At 38.4% G+C, this 18,434-nt stretch overlaps 1 long non-coding RNA gene across 6 annotated transcripts in view; it reads left to right on the plus strand.

The window, feature by feature from the left end:
• LOC148053065 (uncharacterized) overlaps positions 1-18,434 on the plus strand; it is a 511,817-nt gene that overhangs the window by 355,072 nt on the left and 138,311 nt on the right. For all 6 annotated transcript variants that reach the window (XR_015708546.1, XR_015708549.1, XR_015708548.1 and 3 more), the window contains one exon: positions 200-329. This is a non-coding gene — a long non-coding RNA (uncharacterized LOC148053065). The remainder of the gene's footprint in view (positions 1-199; positions 330-18,434) is intronic.

Genomic DNA, 18,434 nt, shown 5'->3' on the forward strand with positions numbered 1-18,434 from the left:
TGTGGTTGCCAATCTGAGAGCAAAACTGTCATGACTTTGTTCAGTTCCCCAAAAGGTAATCTGAGTATGTTTGATTAAAAGAATTGGACTGTCTCTTCACCTGAGCTAGACATAAGAAGTTATAAAGAATATTAAATGAAGATGTAGTAATATGACATATCCCCATTTTTTTTTTTTCTCTTTGCCCCTCTTTCACCAGACTGTTGATGAGAACAGAAGAAGGAACAGACGGTGACACCATCCTGTCTTGGCACCAAATACTGCCCTGGAGTTGTACGTGGTGCATAAAGCATCCCCGTGTGGAGAAGCAGATAGCACTCCTGCAAAGAGTAAGTGTCTGCTCTGTTACATTCCCTTACAAAGAAACCCCACAGCAACAACAACAAACCCCCCTATGTCTGTCTTAACTGGAATTTTCAGGAAATTCCTTCCTAAATGTTGTTTTGAGATCAGAGAGGAGTACCTGCTTTATGACTTGCTATGGTCATTCAAGATCCACATTTCCTTCCCTGTCTGCCATTCCACCCTTTTGTCTTTCCTTGCATTGACTGAAGCATTTTGGGTTCATTTTTTTATAAGTTTCGATAAATCTTTCATAATAGATTTTGGGTTTTGCAGCTTAACAATATTGAATCCTTCCTAAGATTTATTGTCAATTTCACTTGACCCTGGGGGTTAGAACTTAAAACATGTGATGGAATTTGTTGCAGAATCAGGGAATGTTGTGAAAGTTGCTATTTTGGGTTTCTTGTTTGCTGTATCTAGAAAATAGAGATTTTTTTAAAAAATGAAATGATAAATAATGTTTTCTTGGATGTTCCAAATATGATGAGTGTGTTTGTTTCATGAAATTTGGTTTCTGGACAACCTGATTTGTACTATTCCTGATAAAAAGATGCAAAGACATCCAAGGTTTTCAGCTTTTAGAATTTCAGAATTCCTTAAAAAAAACCAACCTCGTAGTGAAGGTGTAGACTGCTACACTGGGAATTTAAGCCTCCTGGTAATCAGTTTGCTTTTCATAGATACTTTTTACAGACTCTGAAGGGTTCATAGACCCTTCCAGCCTTTCTGGAAACACTGCTCTGTACAACCAGATGTGGTTGCAAAGAGAGCAATCGCTGTATTGGAGCTGGTGTGGACCAAATGTTTATAGGAGATAGGACTGGTGTTGGCCCGGGTCCTTTTTGTAAAATACAGACTGGGTTGTTGGCTTTATTCTGTAAGTTCCTGTTGCACACAGCAAAGTACTTTGGCTGTCCTACCACTCTAGCTAACTGGAAGAGGCAGCCCCATAGCAGAGAGTGGAAGAGGTGCAGTCTAGCAAATGGTATTTCATTCAAATGGGGCCAAAAATAAATTAAGTTTAGCAAAGAAAACAAGTTTCATCAGTTCAGGCAATAAAGCATAGTCCTGGAGCAAGTCAATAATGCTCAATTGACAGCCAGTCAATATTTGTACTGGATTAACTTTTCAAGGAATGTGGAGATTTCGGGGGGTTTTATGTAAACACTGTAAATAGGTTGGGACACTAAAGTACGTTTACAAATACCACATGTCAGATTAGATTAGAATCACTTCCAGGGAGCAGGATTTTTCCTACCATGAAAGAGACGTTTACATCTTGTGACATGAACACAGATATAAATTTTTTGTTTGTCAAATATATTAAAAAATGTAGCTGGGCAGATCTTATGGCAATGCTGCACAGAACGCTTCAAAGAACAACTTCTGTCTGAGGCCAGATTCACTCATCTTCTATATGCACCACTCCCAAGCTCTGCTAGGTAGAGCTGTAGTTCAGATGGTATTGTGGCTGCAACTTGATTAACATGAATGCTGTACAAATGGATTTACATTTTCAGGTTACTGTAATGGGAAAAGCTATTAAGAAATATGCACAGTGTTTGTGGTACTTCCTCCTTGCTGAAGGATTGGGCAATATGTGTAGAGAGGACTGAAATGAGACCAAAATGTGCTAGTTTCTAACATCCGTAGCACTGTAACACTGGGCTCCGTCCATTTGTTTACAAATCTTGCAGCTTTTCAGTGGCATACCTAGCACCCACTTCTAACCAATATAAAAATGATTTCCTGTTTCCAAAACTGGAATCAAAGTGGACAAATATTTCAAAAAAAGTACAGTTATTTACAGTGGCTGTTTTTTCAAGACATTGTCCACAAATCTCCCTGACTTGCTCCCTTACTAAAAGGGACTCGAATAATTTCAAGAGTTCCAGTGTTCCAGAAGTAACAGAGGGCGGTTTGGCCCATCCTGCCTGTCCCCAGGCATGGAAGCGCGGGCAGGCAGAAGCTAGTACTGCCCAGATGGGCAAAACAGCCCAAGCAAAACTGGTTTCATGTATGTGAAAGACATACATAGCACTGGTGAAATCCACACAGGTAATGCATCACTAAGAACCTTCCTTGCTGGAAAGTAGATAACTGTATTTTATTGTTATTCCTTTTATTTCTTCTGCTCCCGTTTGTTTTTTTTTGTTTGTTGTTGGGTTTTTTTTTTTCATTACAAAAGGTAATTAGGCCATAAACAGAGGTCTGACAACTAATTTTATCTGCAGCAAAATTAATATCATAAGCAACAGATAATTTTAGCTGAGCAAAATTAAAAAATATATATTTTAATGATGTTTTAAAACCACAAAATCTAATTTTTTTCCCTCTGAACTTCTCATACCTACCTATTTTGACACGTGTGGAGAGGCGCGCTCATTTAGTGAACAAATGTTCTACTTCTGTATACTTCCTGCCTCAACAGCAGGCCTTGCTGGTCTCAGCCTGCGGTACAAAGTGGCTTTTCATTTCCTCTGTCTTGTTCTCTGGTTCCTTTCAAAGAAGAAATGATCTGAGGGAAAAGACATTGCTTTTCTTACCCCTAAATTTTCATTGACATTAATAGGAGTCAGGTGGCCAAATCCCTGCACACAGCTTTGAAAATTTAAGGTTTAACTTTTTTTTCTGGGCAGATTCTTACATTGCTGGAGTTGTGAATCCTCTGAAAAGATACTAAATATGCAACCATACCATGTCAGCAGTGCCTAGAGAGTTTATCTACAAAATTATCATTTACCTTCCAAATCTGTAACCCTAAAATATTGATTGGTTAAAAGGTAGTGGATAAAGATTAAGACAGCATGGCAGCAGATTACCCTAATCAAATAAAAAGACTATTAACAGAGCTGCTCACAGTCCTGAAGATGTTGGTTTGAAATACAGATGTCTTAACTGAAGTGCTATGTCTCATTTTTTGAATGCGTTTTTGAATGCATTTAAATAAATTACCAAATAGAATGAAAGCAGAGAAAAACCCCACACATTTCAGACAGTAAATTTCCATTTATAATAAAATTATTTTATGCATTTCAGTAAATAGCTGGAACTTTTAAAGATCTTTTCATTGGATAGTGAGAAGTCGAGGACTGTATTCTCAACTTAGAGAGCTCCATAGGCACATGTGTGATTTTAAACCTGTGATTGCGTCTGTGTACATCAGTGTGTGTGTGTGTAGTAAAAGGTAGGGATGGGGTAGCTGCTTGAGGGTAAAGTGCAGTACCAAAGCTAGTACTTCTGCTTAAAGAGACCTCATTTTCAGTCTGTATTTTATTGTTTGGGAATAGTGTTTCTAGAGGATGGATTTTGGATGGCAAAATTTAAGGCAGTATTTACCAAAACCCAGGTCTTATTGGCTGGTTGGGGCCAAAGCCATCAGGTTATAGGGTGGAGGGGTCTGCACAGGTACCGAGTGTCTCACGTGCAATGTACGCGGTCTGCTCAAACCCAGCATCATGGATCAAATCCCCAGACCCTTAGTTTGATTTGGAGCCCTAGGATCCATTAGAAAATTGTCCCTGCTTAAGACCAGCACAGGTTCAACTGGTTTTGAATTTGTCACAAACGTTTTATTTAGCATTGAAGGCCATATGCTTATTAATGTTCAGTAAGAGCAAGCTACTGGGAATACTACTTGGAAAAGAGAGATATTTGTCACTAATGCTTTTAATGTATAGTGGGAATTTTTATCCAGCCAAACGCTGAGTTGTGGTTTATCCTCTTGAAAGAATTTCCCATTGAGTGACAGCTAAGCACGGATTGAGCTAATAACCCATGCCCTAGGTTACTGAAGTCATGGAGACAGAAAGAGAAAATAGGGTGGGTAATGTATTAATTTTCATCAGTTATGGACAATACTATTAAATTACTGACTCTTGTTGAAATAATGTGTCACCGATTAATAATGTCATTTCAACTTCCTAAACTTTCCTACCTAAAAATTTTGATTTAAAAAGAAAAGATTTAAGAACGTGTGAAAAAGGTTTTGGCGATGTAACTAATTGGTATGGAGGTCTTTTGTTTTTGTTTTTGTTTTAAATTGCACCTAATTCTAGGTCACAGTGTAAATGAGGTTTTAAAAGTTTTTTAACAGTGATGTAGATAAATTTGGAATTAAAATTGAGATCTGAAATGTTGTGTTGCTCCACTTTTAAAAATAAGTTCCCTTCTCATTTGCAATTAAAATGTCTAGAATTTGCATAAAATGTGTGAAATTAGAGATAATTGAAATACAGTAGCTATAAATATGTCTACTCCATTTGAAAAATAAATAAAATGTCCACTAAAAGGGTGCGAAAGCCGTACCCCCTTCTCTTGTTTCTCACATTTGGATCTCTGGCATTTTTCACGCTTTTATAGCTAATTTTTATTGCAAAACAATATGTTACATTTGTAGCAGTTGTGGGAATGCAGAATAGCCCCTGGCAGCTCTCTAAAAAATGGAATGTTAGGAACACATTTAGAAGAATACAGCTTTCAATTTCATCCACAGCATTGATGTCGTGGAATCGTATTAAGTGTGATCTAATGAAAAAAAAAAAAAAAAGAAAAGCAAATGTTATGGAGAATACTTTAAATAAGCTATTATTTAAACTATATTCATTCTACCCTGTTTCTTATGTTTTCATAACAACAAGTTGTCATGATATAGTGTGTTTTCAGGGAGCGCGGTGAGAATGAAAACCCAGGTTAGCGCCATTCCTTGGTACGTGTCTCGAGTGCCACCACTGCTGCTCGATCCGCAGCTCCGTGTTTCTGCGACATCATGAATAAGCACGGCCCAGCTGGACCCTGCTGCAGCGTGTCAGTGTGGGGGCCTGGGAGGGGACCACTGGAGGAGCAGTTCCCATTCTTGTACTGGAGAAGGATGGCCAGGCTTGTGCATCTGCACAGGGAAGGTTTCCCTTGCTCTTCCGCCCTGAAAGCCAGCGCTATGTCATGCTTTTGCTGATATAGTTGGTAAGAGTTACTGTCCGTCAGCCAGCGGGCAGTGCTAGAGGTGATGCCTTCATCCCAGTGCAGTGCCATCCCCTTCATGTACTCTGATCTCTGCTGGCCCAGTGTTTTAGCATTTCATCTCTCTTGCCAGATCCTTGTTTTTTTGGCTGCAGAGCAAAATGCTACTGCTGTGCAACCAAGTTGGCACAAGGAACTGTATCTTTCACAGGTAATAGAACTGGAAAGATGGACCTCTACCGTATTGTCAAATTATACCTTATTAGTGTGTGCTCTCGTGAATGTCTGCCACTAGAGTCGAGGAGTCTCTCACATACAAATTGTAAAGACATTTCTCTAACTCCAATCTTGGAACTCAGAAAAATATTATTCATATAATACACCATGCATCTTTTTTAGTGAAATTGCACTGTGATGTCCTGTCATTTTCGATGCTGTGCAGTGTTTCTGTTACTGGGGAACACCAATCAACTTCAAAAGAGCTGCTTTGGTGTAGAAATGGGCAGCTATTCAACTACTCTGCATCCAACACAAATACCCACCGCAATTTGATGTAATTCACACAAAACTGAATTGGAAGGCCTAGGTGAAGGTTACTGCACCGATCCGTCAGTGCTCCCCATCCTATAATATTATTTCTGGAAACCCTGTTTTCTGAAGGCGTTCCTTGCAGCGGGAATTATGCCAAAACAAAAGAGTTTCTGTGCAGGTACTATCCTGAGGGTAACAGAAATTCAGCAGGTTTTAATGTTGATGGCTCCTTCAGTAGTTCCTCCCTGTTCTTTGTGGCAGTGGGTATCGCAAGAAATTTTGTTGTACTCTGGCTTGGGAATTTAATTGTTTCTCTACCCGGCTCTTCCCTCTACCCCGAGTGTATTTATTAGTAAATCACCATACTATATTTTTGGCAGAGGTATGGATGTATACTGGACTCAGGTGCCTCACTTCAAATCTTACATGATTCCTGATTTGGGAATAAGAATTATGAGGAGGAGACAGATTTCCAGGATGTATTTGAGGAGTGCTGAAATGTTAATGCATTAAGACTGAAACTGTGGGATTTAAATCACTACATTGAGTAGCATATAGTACAGAGAGATTGATCCCAGAAAAGTACCAGAGAGGTTGTGTCTCATACAGGCCTAACCACTATGGAGTCATTCTTCAGAGACAGACCAAGTGACAGAAGAACCACAGCCTTACCTGCAAGGTGCCTTTTCATACGTGCTTTTTTCTCTCCTTTTAAGTTGTCCTCAAGGAAAAATAAGAGTAAAAAGTCCCTGTGCTTCTCACTGCACATCTACAGCACTTCATAAATAATAGTAGCTGTTTTAAAAGCAGGGGACAGGCAGAGGGTTACAATGGATGAAAGCTAGTTAGTGAGTTAGCTAGATAAATGCTTGAAAGAACAGCAGCAAAGATAATCCTGCATTTATTTCTGGGGGATTCACCAGATGACCCTTTTCTGTCTTTCTCGATCTGTGTTTCTTGAGTCAAAATACGGGCTGTGCTGAAACCTGAAAAACAAACCTGCGAATCCGGGGTATTCCTATGATTTGTGCCTGTCCCTCCTTCGGCTCATCACTTTCATTTCTGAACATCTGCCAGATTTTATGTCCAGTGCGGAGTGACATTGTGAGTGATCTGTTGCAGAGGCCTTCCCTGGCACAGACAGAGACTGGTTTGCTCTAAACTTACTGAGTGACATGTGCAAAATTGATCATTTCAAGAGCCTTTTGTATAACACAAAACTTCAAGCAGAGAACCCAAGGCATTTCCTTTCATCAACCTGGTTCTAATTTGATCAAAGCACTAAAAAATTCAGCCCGCCTTATTTCCTGTCCAGTTCTTTTACACTTTACAGCACATTATATATCAATCTCATATCCCTGAATTTTAAGAAGCAACCAGTTATATAATTGGATCAACAGTTGCCAATCACTCCAGCACAGCACTGCATTATTACTAAGCTGACTATAATTTTGAAGCTCTTTTTTATTATGCGTATGACTATATTATCACTGTATACATATTAGGACAGCTGAATGAGCCCCTTAAGGAAAATAAAGGGTTCAAATAACATTGACAGGGTAGATAGAGTAACAGAACTGAGGATTCACCCCTGTTAAGACTGTATTGCCTCATGGCACGTTTTCAGGAGAAAGGAAAAGAACAGTAGCTGTGTGCATTCTATTAATCCTACCTGCGAATCAGAATATTGCAACAGCGGTGAAGCTGACCATCTTGTATGCTTAAGCAAATTAAAAATCAAATGTGTTTTTTGGTCTCATGTAATGGGTCACATAAGAATTTTGCATTATGTAGGTCTTTAAATCCCATTCCTTCACTCTCTAAGCTCCCTCCCCATAGACACACGCACACACAAAAGTTGAAAACAAAGCCTTTCTGGCTACTGCCTGTGCAACATACCTTCCTTGGTTCATTGTGCAATTGTCATTTGCATGGGACAAAAGCAAGCACTATTTCATTTCAGTAATTGACACAATCATATAAGATTGTTAAAAATGTTAAGTAAATAATGTTTTTCCTCCCCTAAGCCTGAGATGTTAGAGTTATTTGAAAGACCTTGAATCTTGTCTCAGTAGTATCTCCATAAATAAAACTGAGTGACAGCCTTTTAGAAAACTCCATGTTTCATACCATTAATTTACAGATAAGCATTGTTAGTCAAATAAGCATTTAATTCCCAATAGCCTGAATATTTCAATACCTTGTAGCAAACAAATAAATAGAATGTACACAATGGCAAACAAATTATGGAAAATATTCCATAGAGTTGACATATGAACTCATAACCTCTTAGGTAAAGGTGAATGACTATTAACGTAATTTCATTATTATAAGGACCTCCCTCCTTTTTTTTTGTTCTTATGCAATTCATTCGTATGCATTAGCTTGAAAGAATTAAACCTGTAAATCATAGCTTAGGCAACCATAATAATAATATAAAGAAAATGGTATGATTTCTTCTGGTTTTGCCACTCCAAACTCAGACATTTACTGGCGCATACCTGTTTCTGGTTTAGCTTTTTGTCTCTCTCTTTCTCCCTCCATGTATACACACACAGACATGCATATTTGTATATGTTTTTAGGTGTATATATATGCTTTATATGAACATATACATATATATATTTACAGTATAGACATTTTTTAAAAGTGTGTTAATTTCATAGATTTTACATACGTGTAGGCACAGGTACAGATAAAAGCGTACATGTGTAAAAATGTAATGACTCTCCTCAGCAGTCTGATTCCGTGCCCTACAGGACTTCACCAGGAAAAACTCGGGAGCAAAATGCAGCTTTAAGCATCTCACTGTAATTAAAATTGCCCAGTAATTTTCAGACAAAATGATAAAATTCAGGCGAGGAGAAGTCTGTGGGGTTTTCAGAAAAAGATTCTGTTGTGTTTGTTTTTTTTTTTTGTGGGGGTCAGTATTTTCTTCATGTTGTATTTATTTAAATCTCAAATCAGAATAGGTGCCTGGCCCTTCATACCACTGTGCGTTGTACACATGCTGATAAAATAAAGTAAGTGAGCTTATCACTTTGGAAGCCTGTTTTACAGTACTGTATTTTTAATTTAGCAATTCATGCTGTGGTTTTAAGTAATGCAATAAAACCACTTCACCGTCTTCCTGTATAAAATTGATTGTTGCATGAGGAGCATGGTCATCTTCATCTGCTGCTGCGTTCTTTCTTAAAAAAAAAAAAAACAGCAGCACACACACAAAACAAGCCCACATGCAGTTGAATAGCATGTGTATATGCAAGCATATGCATGCAAACAGAACTAAATATATATCCTATGCTACAAATAAAGAAATTGTATAATCCAAGAAACAAGCCCTGCGCCCTCTTCCCCCCCCCCCGCCCATCCCTAGGATAATAGGAGAATTGAAATTCCCATTTTTAGACTCACTACAGATTAATATGGTTCAGCATAGATACTTATTTCTCTGATAGTTTCCCATGCATCTTCACAGTGAAGTTGATAGAAATGACTACAGCAGAATGCGTCAAGCAGATGTTATCCCATTAATTAGCTCTGGACCTGAGCAGGCTCAAGACTTTCCCGTTTTCAGGCCGATAGGAATTGGTCCCAGTGAGCGTGCTCCATATCCACATTTAGTATCATCTCATAAACAGCACTGAAAACACAGCAGGCCCTTGATGAAGATACATTAGCTTATTTCTAATTTAAAGTTATGTTGCTTAACCTTAATGTAATTGGTCACTGGTGACCAACTGTTTGTATAGCGAGTTGATGACCAAAGAGATGTAATAAATTATAAAACGTACTGCTTAAATAGAGGGAATGACTGTTCTGTTAAAAGCCTTGCATGTAATAATGGTAAAATAATTACACCTCAAACAGAAGAGCCCTGGATCTGATAAAGCTAACAAAGTCTTTCAGATGAAGGTGTTTTCAGCCTGCTTTAAAGGACATGTATAAAATATTTTTTCTTTCTCTCAGTGCAGTGTATTACATTGGCTGAATAGTCAACTTTCAAAGCTCAGCCTAATATTGATTAAAAATAAATTGGTAAATCAAGATACTTTCTTTTTGAGGGGTTGTGGGGATTAAAGTAATTAACCAATTTCTGTGGTTAACAAGAAACAAAAGAAATTTGCACAAATAATTCTATTCTGTACATCAATTCAAAGTCACTGCTAGACATGTTTTAGAAAAGAGTTGATTAGCTGGTAGAATAACCAGGATAATAATAAACTATGGAAGTAAGTAATTGACACAACTTTAATGTTTAATAATGAATAGCATGCCAGGGGCAAAATAAAGGGAAATCTGCTTTCGGAGAATGGGTTCAGACCTTACATTTCTTAGGCCAAATATAGCAATTACTTGAGACTCCTGAACTGCTTCTGTGGTGTTGTAGCCAAAGTAACAGGTGTAGTTAAATTGAAAGCGCGCAAGTGGCTGTATTAAGTCTAGTAGTTTCTATATGCTGCAATTTAATGTCAAGCCTCTTCCCTGCTGAAGACTTAAAGGTTGAACTTAAAAATGCAGGAATGTAATGAACACCTACTCTTCTATGTCTGTTTTTCGTTTCTCAAACGGCATTATATTAACAAACTGTTCATTAAATCAATAAGAGTCAGGAATAAGTGTATGATTTGCTTGTCTCAGAGGCGATAATTTCTCTCTCTAAATATTTGCATTTAAAATTTGGGCTACCTCCAAATGCCCGAACTTCACAATAAAGAAATCGAGTTTATTTTTTTTAATTCTCATATCTCATTTCTTACAAGGACCTTCCAATAATTTAAACTATTTACAGTGCCTCGAAGATCATTATTTCCCCATGACTCCTCAGAGAAATATTGGAGCCACTCTATTTACTGCTGACATTAGATTTACCTTTGAAGACTGGTTTACAAAATGGAGACATTAGGATGTCAAAGTCATTATTTTTTTTACACTGCTCGGAATGCTAAGTTTTTGTGTTTGCTGTATTAGAGTAAACATTGCTATAGCTACTCAGTTTGTTATGGAAACTTGAAAAGCAGATGCATTAAGGTATTTTGTTTTTTAAAACACACGGTTCTTTATAAGGAAAAATATAAATACTGTTTGGGGTCTTGTCACGAATGTATATTTAAAAACAACACCCCCAAACCAATAAATAAAAATGCTTTTTGGCGTTCTAAATGGAGGCAGAGAATTGCTCAACCAATAGAAGAGCAGGTGGGGTAACACATCCTGATTCTTATAATTGAGGCTGTAAAGAAAGATGAGAGATATGTGCACTGTTTGTGTCACAGTAGTTGTGATCTGTGAAAATAACTTCAGAGCAGCCTTTCTTAATATTAAAATGACTCTGTTGCTGTTCAACTAAAAATCAATATGGCTCACAATTTTAATAAGGAACATGAATCTGAAAATGTGTTTAGTATCAGGTTATATAAACACACCCTAATGAGATACTATAAAATCCATCACATTAAAGGCTGGTTCCTACAAGGTGTATTAGCTAAAAATGTTCAATATATTAGGTCAGTGTACAACACTACACATAATAAAGCAGGTCTGTCAAGGCAAGATGCATGTTTTGCCCCTTAAAACTGTTATATTTTGCACATTTTATAAGGTTCTTTGAATACATGAATAAGATAAGTTATTCCCATCTCTTTCTTAAGCAATCTCAGAAATGGCTGTGACCTGAAATTGGAAATCTTGTAAACACCCATCCGAAGAAAATGTGTGCAGTTCTGTCTTAAAGAGATGGTACATGTTTAATTATCCCAACTTCTTCTAGGAGAATACTATTAACATACACATTAGCATCGTCCCATTGGTTCCTCCTGCTGCTCCACCTTAGGGGCAGCAATAGGAGCTAATCTTATTGCTCCCATGCGCATAATAATGAAATTTTGTCTTGTCTCTAAGGCAGTGTTCTTTGGTCTAAAGTACAGCAGGAAACATTTCTTTTTTTAGAAAATTCCTGACCAACTCCTTTAAAAAGATTTTAAAAATTAAAATTCTTCCTATGTGAATACCAGAGCCTGCAGAACACATTGCTTTGACTTGCAAATCAAAATTAAGCAATTGTGCAAATAAATTGCTCTGTATTCACATATGGAATACAGTATACTGTAGCTGTGGGTGTATTCAGCTCTTTGAAAAACTGGAAGCCGTGGGTTTTATGTTATTTTTTTCCCTGCAGTGTCCATATAGGCTATTCTCAAAGAATAACATAAGAACAAACAAAAAGATATGGTTTTAATATAAAATACCTTTGCCTTTTTCTTGTAGTGTTCTACAGACTATAATGGGGAGAGGAAAAAAAAAAACATAGGCAAAAAAATACATGTGAATTCAAGGCTACTGAATTAAGGGAGGTTGTACCAACATTTCCCCCACTGTACATTATTTGTATTCAAGGTTTTTGAAATGACATTGTAATCTGATGATGCACCAGCCTATTATATTGTCTAGCAGGACAAATATCCTTGCGTTTTCTCTGTAGAACTAACACAATTTTTCCATGTCAGAGGTGCATAATATCCTGGCGGTCATAAGGAATGATGCTATTAATCCTCTTGGGCAATCTCCAGGTCTGATTATTAGGGAAATAAATTTGCATGCTGCATATGAGCTAGGTGAATCACCAAGAGCACAAATTATATTTCCTGACAGCAAGTTAGAGAATGGAGCCACATCGCTTTTTTATCTTTTTTTTTTTTTTTTTCCTCTGAAAGCTATAGAATTTCAATTCATTACATGAGATTGGTTAGAATTCAAGTCTCTTTTTAAGTTGATATTAAGTTGAGTCTGTTATCTCTGTGAAGGCTAGTAGGTTCCCCTGAGTATCCACCTAATCACTACTTAAAAAAATCGAAACGTATAGTTAGTGTCATGATTTAGGTACCAGAGCTACTTTATTTATCAGTGCAGAGTGAGATAATTTCAATTTGAGGCTCTGTAGCCCTCATGAATTTAACTGTCTTGAAAGCTTTTTTCCCTCTCTCCCTTTCTCTCTCTGCCCCTTTCTCCCTCCCATTTAGTGTGCCTGTTGTAATAATGGTTATTCTGGGCACCTGTTTCACAGTTCTCCATGCATTTTTCAGGCTGCTTTGTTTATCGTATCATATATTTCATTGTATGTTTTAAAGATTTTTGGGTGAAACGCTATTTGGCTGTATTCTCTGTGCCAGCAGTACTGCCAGGCATTTCTGCTTTTCGTATCAATGATGAATGTATTTTTATTATTTTTACTGTTTGGCATCTGAGCAACCTTTTTGCATTATTAAATCTGAACAGGGAGAATGATAGCAAATGAGAGGAGAATAAATGGCTTTATGTCCTGATGTATTAATTAAGCAGACATTTATTATAATCAGGGTTTTATAGATGTTGTAAAAAGGTATTTTTTCTTCCATGATATACATCCACGTATGGTAACTTTTGTGAGCTGTTTTGGAAATTTCCAGGTTTAATAGATTTCTCTTTGAAATCCTGATCACTGATGCTGTACTGTACATGCAGACAACAAGCACAACCAAGCCCTGGAGTAGTGAGTGTAGATGGATCCAGCTTGGAATTGAGTCAGGAATGTCTCGATTAAAGGTGGTAGTCTATAAATCCATACGGATCAGGTACAGTGTTGAGTTTGGGGGACTCTGAAATGTCTCCTGCTACTCAGTGGAGCTGAGCAAAGCTTGACAACATAGAGAACCTCTACGCTGGGCAGAGCTGTAGGCGTGATTGAAACAACAAGAGACAGGTAATATGTCTGCTAATGCCAAATCTGAAGTGTTCTTAATCATTTACTTATTCATGAACTGCAAGCAACAGTACTGAAAGGAAAGGGATATATGTCTGACTCACGATCTCACGTGTTGCCAAATATACAGCAAAGGAACCACTTTTAATCATCTTATATGAAATCTATTTAGGGTTTGTCTACTCTCTCATCCGTTGGGTTTCTTTATGCTTCCTGAGCATAGCTGGTGCCATTTCTTTCCAGAACAAAGGTCCTTTTGTTTGTTTTCTTTTTGTTTGTTTTATTAAATTTTCTTCTCAGCATATGGGTTGTGCTTATTCACAGACAGGAAGTATTTCCCACATTTAGGAAAAGGAAATAGCCTTTGGAGAAAATTCAAAGAAAGTCCATTGGGGAGTGACTTGCCTGTTCAGAGTGTTATTTCCTATTCCTGAATAGAAACATCAGACTTATTTTTGGCATCAAATAGCAGTGCTGCTATAAACACTAGCCTCTTTAATTCCCATCTTGCAGTGGACATTTATACTAGTAACAGAGGATGTTTGTTGCTCTCCTGAAATGGGAATGGGTGATTAAAAAGATGAAAGTTTTAAGAAAACTGCAAAATTGCTTCTCTCCTGTTGTCTGTGACCTAGCCAAGATCACACTGATAAACCCGAGCCCCAGCAAGGAAAATGAGGGTCCTATTTAAACGTGAGTTGTCTGTGATTTTGGAAGTCGTCAGCTTGGTATCTGCCAGCAGAGCCATGACCAGTTCCTGTCACAGGGCTGCCTTCTCAGTCTGCTGCGGAGGAGGCTGGCAGGAAAATGATGGGTATTTTAATGGGCACTCCTTTTGGGGTGAGGCCAGAGCATAAGGCCATTTATGTCTTTAGAAACTGTAATAAATACATAAGATCAGCTGATGATATTGCAGAGAGAATGGAATCTAAAGATGCCTAGTCTGCCTGCTTCTCTGCAGCAGTAAATCCCAAACAGTGTGCAGGTAACAATTGGCGGAAAGGGCAAGGTAGTAAGAGTCATGAATGAAGCAAAGGATGACAGCTAGTAAAGCTTTTATTTCAAACTTTATCTATTACTGCCCCTCATCATCACACAGTGAAAATACTCTCCTGAAAATAGAAGGAATGAGTTTTGAACTTGAATAGACAGAAGGAAAAAAAAATTGAATTGAAAAGATTAAAAACAGTAGTTTCTCTGAAAAAAAAAAAAAAAAAGTGGGTGTCATCAGTTGTTCCTTTGGATTTCTCCTTGTCTATTAATGTCCACAGTCTGTCTGTATCTTAAACCTTGCATCTAGCAGATCTGTGCAAGCACACAAGGGAAACCTGCTTAAATCAATTGTGCCTGTGTGTTCTGCGTTCTCACAAGGCCTTTTGTGCCAGTGCATCAGGATTTAGCAGGGCAGCTTCCTCTGCTGCAATTTCTAAAACACCACGAAATCAGAGTATTTTGCCAACTGGAGCTTTCACCTTCATTATGGAGAGCTTTTCCTGAAGGTTCATAAGCTTAATGCAAACGTGTATAACACAAAGCATGTACAGTGTTGATCCCAGGGGGGCTGTTGCTCAGCTCTTATGAACATGAGCAACCTTTATAACTCATGGAACTCTACCTGGAAATTAGCTGCTCCAGTTGAGGAAAACAACTACACTATCTGAACTCTTGTGTCTTCCATTAAACTTTTAATTATCAGTCTGTAGTTGCTAATATTTTGGTCTTAGTAGGATAAAAAAAGAACAGAAAGCACTCTAAAAAACAGAAATAATGAGACATAGCTCCTCTTCTGGCTTTCTTATAGTGAGTTTGAAAAGATAATGGTGTGAGAGGTCTAGAAGGGGCCAGTTCTCCTGGCCGCCACTTCTGGGACGTGAACCGAAGAGGCTGGCATACAGAGCTCAGCGCTGTATCTACATTGCTTACGGATGCACCCCAAGAAGAAAAGTGAAAGGGGGGAGGAAAGTCCCAAACCAACCCCAAGCAAAGAACAAAAGCCCTCAACCTGGAATATAACTCCCAGGTTAGATGTGTTAGAGGGAAAAGGCTTGCTGCGTCTGTGCCGCTACCTGCAGTCATGTGTAGCTGAAGGCTTTGGCTTGCATTCTGGGCGACCACTGTGTGCCATCAACTTCTGTTCAGTGACCTGTCATAGCAAAGAAGGAATTTCACATGGCCTGAAAAACTGACAGAACAGTTCACCTTTCAGGGAAATATAATATTTTCTGATAAGGAGCTTATGTTAGTTTTCTTAGCAAATAGCCTGAAAGCATTTCTGTCTGTGGCATTTCTAGATGTGATAAGTTGAAGGAAACATCCTTGACCATGACTTAACAAAACAGGCCATTTGTTTCATGGGGTAGCTGTTTCCAGAAATGTAAATAAATGGCAACTTAAGGATGATATAAAATAAACGATCACAGAGACAGCCCAGAGCTGCATTGTTTCAGAAAACACAAGGCACTATTTATGGAGCTGTAAACAGAGGAGTGTGTTTATTATTGCACTTGGAATTAAATCAGAAAGCCAGAAAGCTGAAGTTTTAGGAAAGATTAGTTCAAATTTTAGAAGTTCTTTGGGTTGGGTTATTGCTAGTGCTGCATGTTTGTTTTGAAAGGAATCAGGCTTTTTTGTGAGGGCAGTGTGCCTATCTTGCAGGGCCTAATTCTACCATTTATTTTGCCACCTCCTTGACATGAATGAAGCTGTAGGGGAGATGGTGAGCACAGCTGGGTTCATAAAATGTCCGGTTTTCATTTTATGTACAAGTCTTAAATATTTTGAAAGTGTAAATTTGGAGCCAAGTGTGTCTTTGGAGAAACGGGTCTCAGTCAGAGCCCTGCAACCCAACCTTTGTGACCTTCTCTGCAGCTGTTCCCGGTTTGTGGCCGATGTCTGTGCATACTGAGCAGAACCTCTGACGTAGTCCTGCAGGGTGAACAGAATCCAAGCCCGGTGCCCTACGGTGCTGGTGGAGCCTGGTTTTGTGGCTGTGGTTATCCTGGGGTGGATTTAGATGGTTTTGTTCTAGGCAGTACCTAGCTCTTTAAGAAAGATCACCCAATTAAATAGCATTATTGGTAATAGTGTGCACTTGATTTAACATGACCGTACTCTTATTAACAATCTCGAGACTTACTAGAACTATATTTTTGCAAGTCACACCTGTACCATATGTGCCCCTCTCAAGGAAACATGCTTGGCTCATCTAATACAGTGTTATAAACTGCGTTACACACCCTTTAAATTGAAAATGCCTTTCCCCCCACTGTTTTACTGGTATTCCTAAACTATTACACTGCATTTAAAAATGAATTGTGTGCAATGACATTAGAGAAGGGGTTAGGCTTTCTGAGCTGCTACCAGTGACATATGACTGTAGTGACAGACAGTCAGCAGTATTCAAACTGAATTAATCTGAAAAAGCAGCAGACTTCAATGTGGAGTTTAGGAGGAGGCTGAGCAGCTACATATTTACAAAAGGGATGTCACTGAACCGTCTTTCTACCCAGGGATAGCCTATGGCTACTTAATACTTTTAAACCAGTAGTGGAAGGATTAAATACACCTGAAGTCAGGTCTTTGAGGCCATTTCCCTCTTGTGCTTTCTTTTCCTTACTTGAGTTGCACCTCAGCAGCTATTTTTTTGAAGGGCTGTGAGAAAGGGTGGGTATTCGGATACCTTTTATTAGAATTGCACAGAAGTAGGAGAATCCTCACAGAGACGCAGGCTCCTTTTTCTGTTGCCTTTGAAAAGTTAACACATGTGAGGCTACACAAGAAACAGACACTGCAGTGGAGGAGGAGGAGGGATATGGTAATAAAGGTGATAGCGATACCTTAATTTAACAAACATGCAGTGCTAATTATGTAAACATGTGAGAACTCTAAAATCTTCTCATCATGTGTGTCACACAATTGAAATATTTTACAGCCTAATTTGAGATTATACAGTAATAATGTTATTTTATATTGGCTAGTTGACAAGCATAGGCCAGGGCTGTCTATCAAACAAAAATGTTGTGCCAGATTGTATCTTGGCGATAAGTACAAAAGAAGAGCCAGTCAAATTCTGTTTACATATTAATCATTGAATTAGATTTAGTTCTGCACTACAGACATTTCCTTAACTGGATAGCTGTAAAGGGGAAAAAAAACCTGTTTGTACTTGGGTGGGCCATATTTTAAAGTGATTTTTTCAGAAAGCTTCTATGAAGCCCCAGATCAGGTTTTGCAAATGCACCCAAGAGATCAGGTTCCCATTCAGAGGGATTTAGGCAGCAATAGCTTTTCTCCTTTATCATTATTAAACTTTTTCCCCGTTTTGCTCACAGAGGTTGGGATAGATGCATTTTGAAAACTGGCAGGATTCTGACACCTTAGCTGATGGTAGAGCTTTATTTGTACTTTTGTGTTAACGTGATGTTATCATCTACTAAACAAAATGAGCATGGTACGCAAATTAGAAAACCTGGACAGGTTTGGTGGTATATAGCAGAAGACACTGTTTTCCCCTCTCTGAAGTACACCCAACGGTTTGTGTTAATTTGCTCTAAGTCACTTGGTCTCATATCCCAAATTGTCCTTCCTCTCCTCCCCTTGCCACCACAGTAAACAAAATCTGAAAATCCAAGTCTGAAATCCTGGCCTCAGTGAAGGCAGTGGAGATGCCAACTTCAGGTCAGCGCGAAGGGATGCTGCTTTAGATGTGCCTGGTGAGACCGGATTGTCAGTCCATCCAGCCCCAAACGCAGCTTTTGGGAACACTCAGTACCAAATGGTTCAAGGGAAGACAAAGTCATTCTTTACTACCCCAAAAGGATGTTTCTCTCCAGCCTTCATCAGCCCATGGTTCATTTCTGTC

The sequence above is a fragment of the Nipponia nippon genome, unplaced genomic scaffold, assembly GCF_047370975.1.
Source record: "Nipponia nippon isolate SJK-2023a ecotype South Korea unplaced genomic scaffold, ASM4737097v1 scaffold_4, whole genome shotgun sequence".
NCBI lineage: Eukaryota > Metazoa > Chordata > Aves > Pelecaniformes > Threskiornithidae > Nipponia > Nipponia nippon.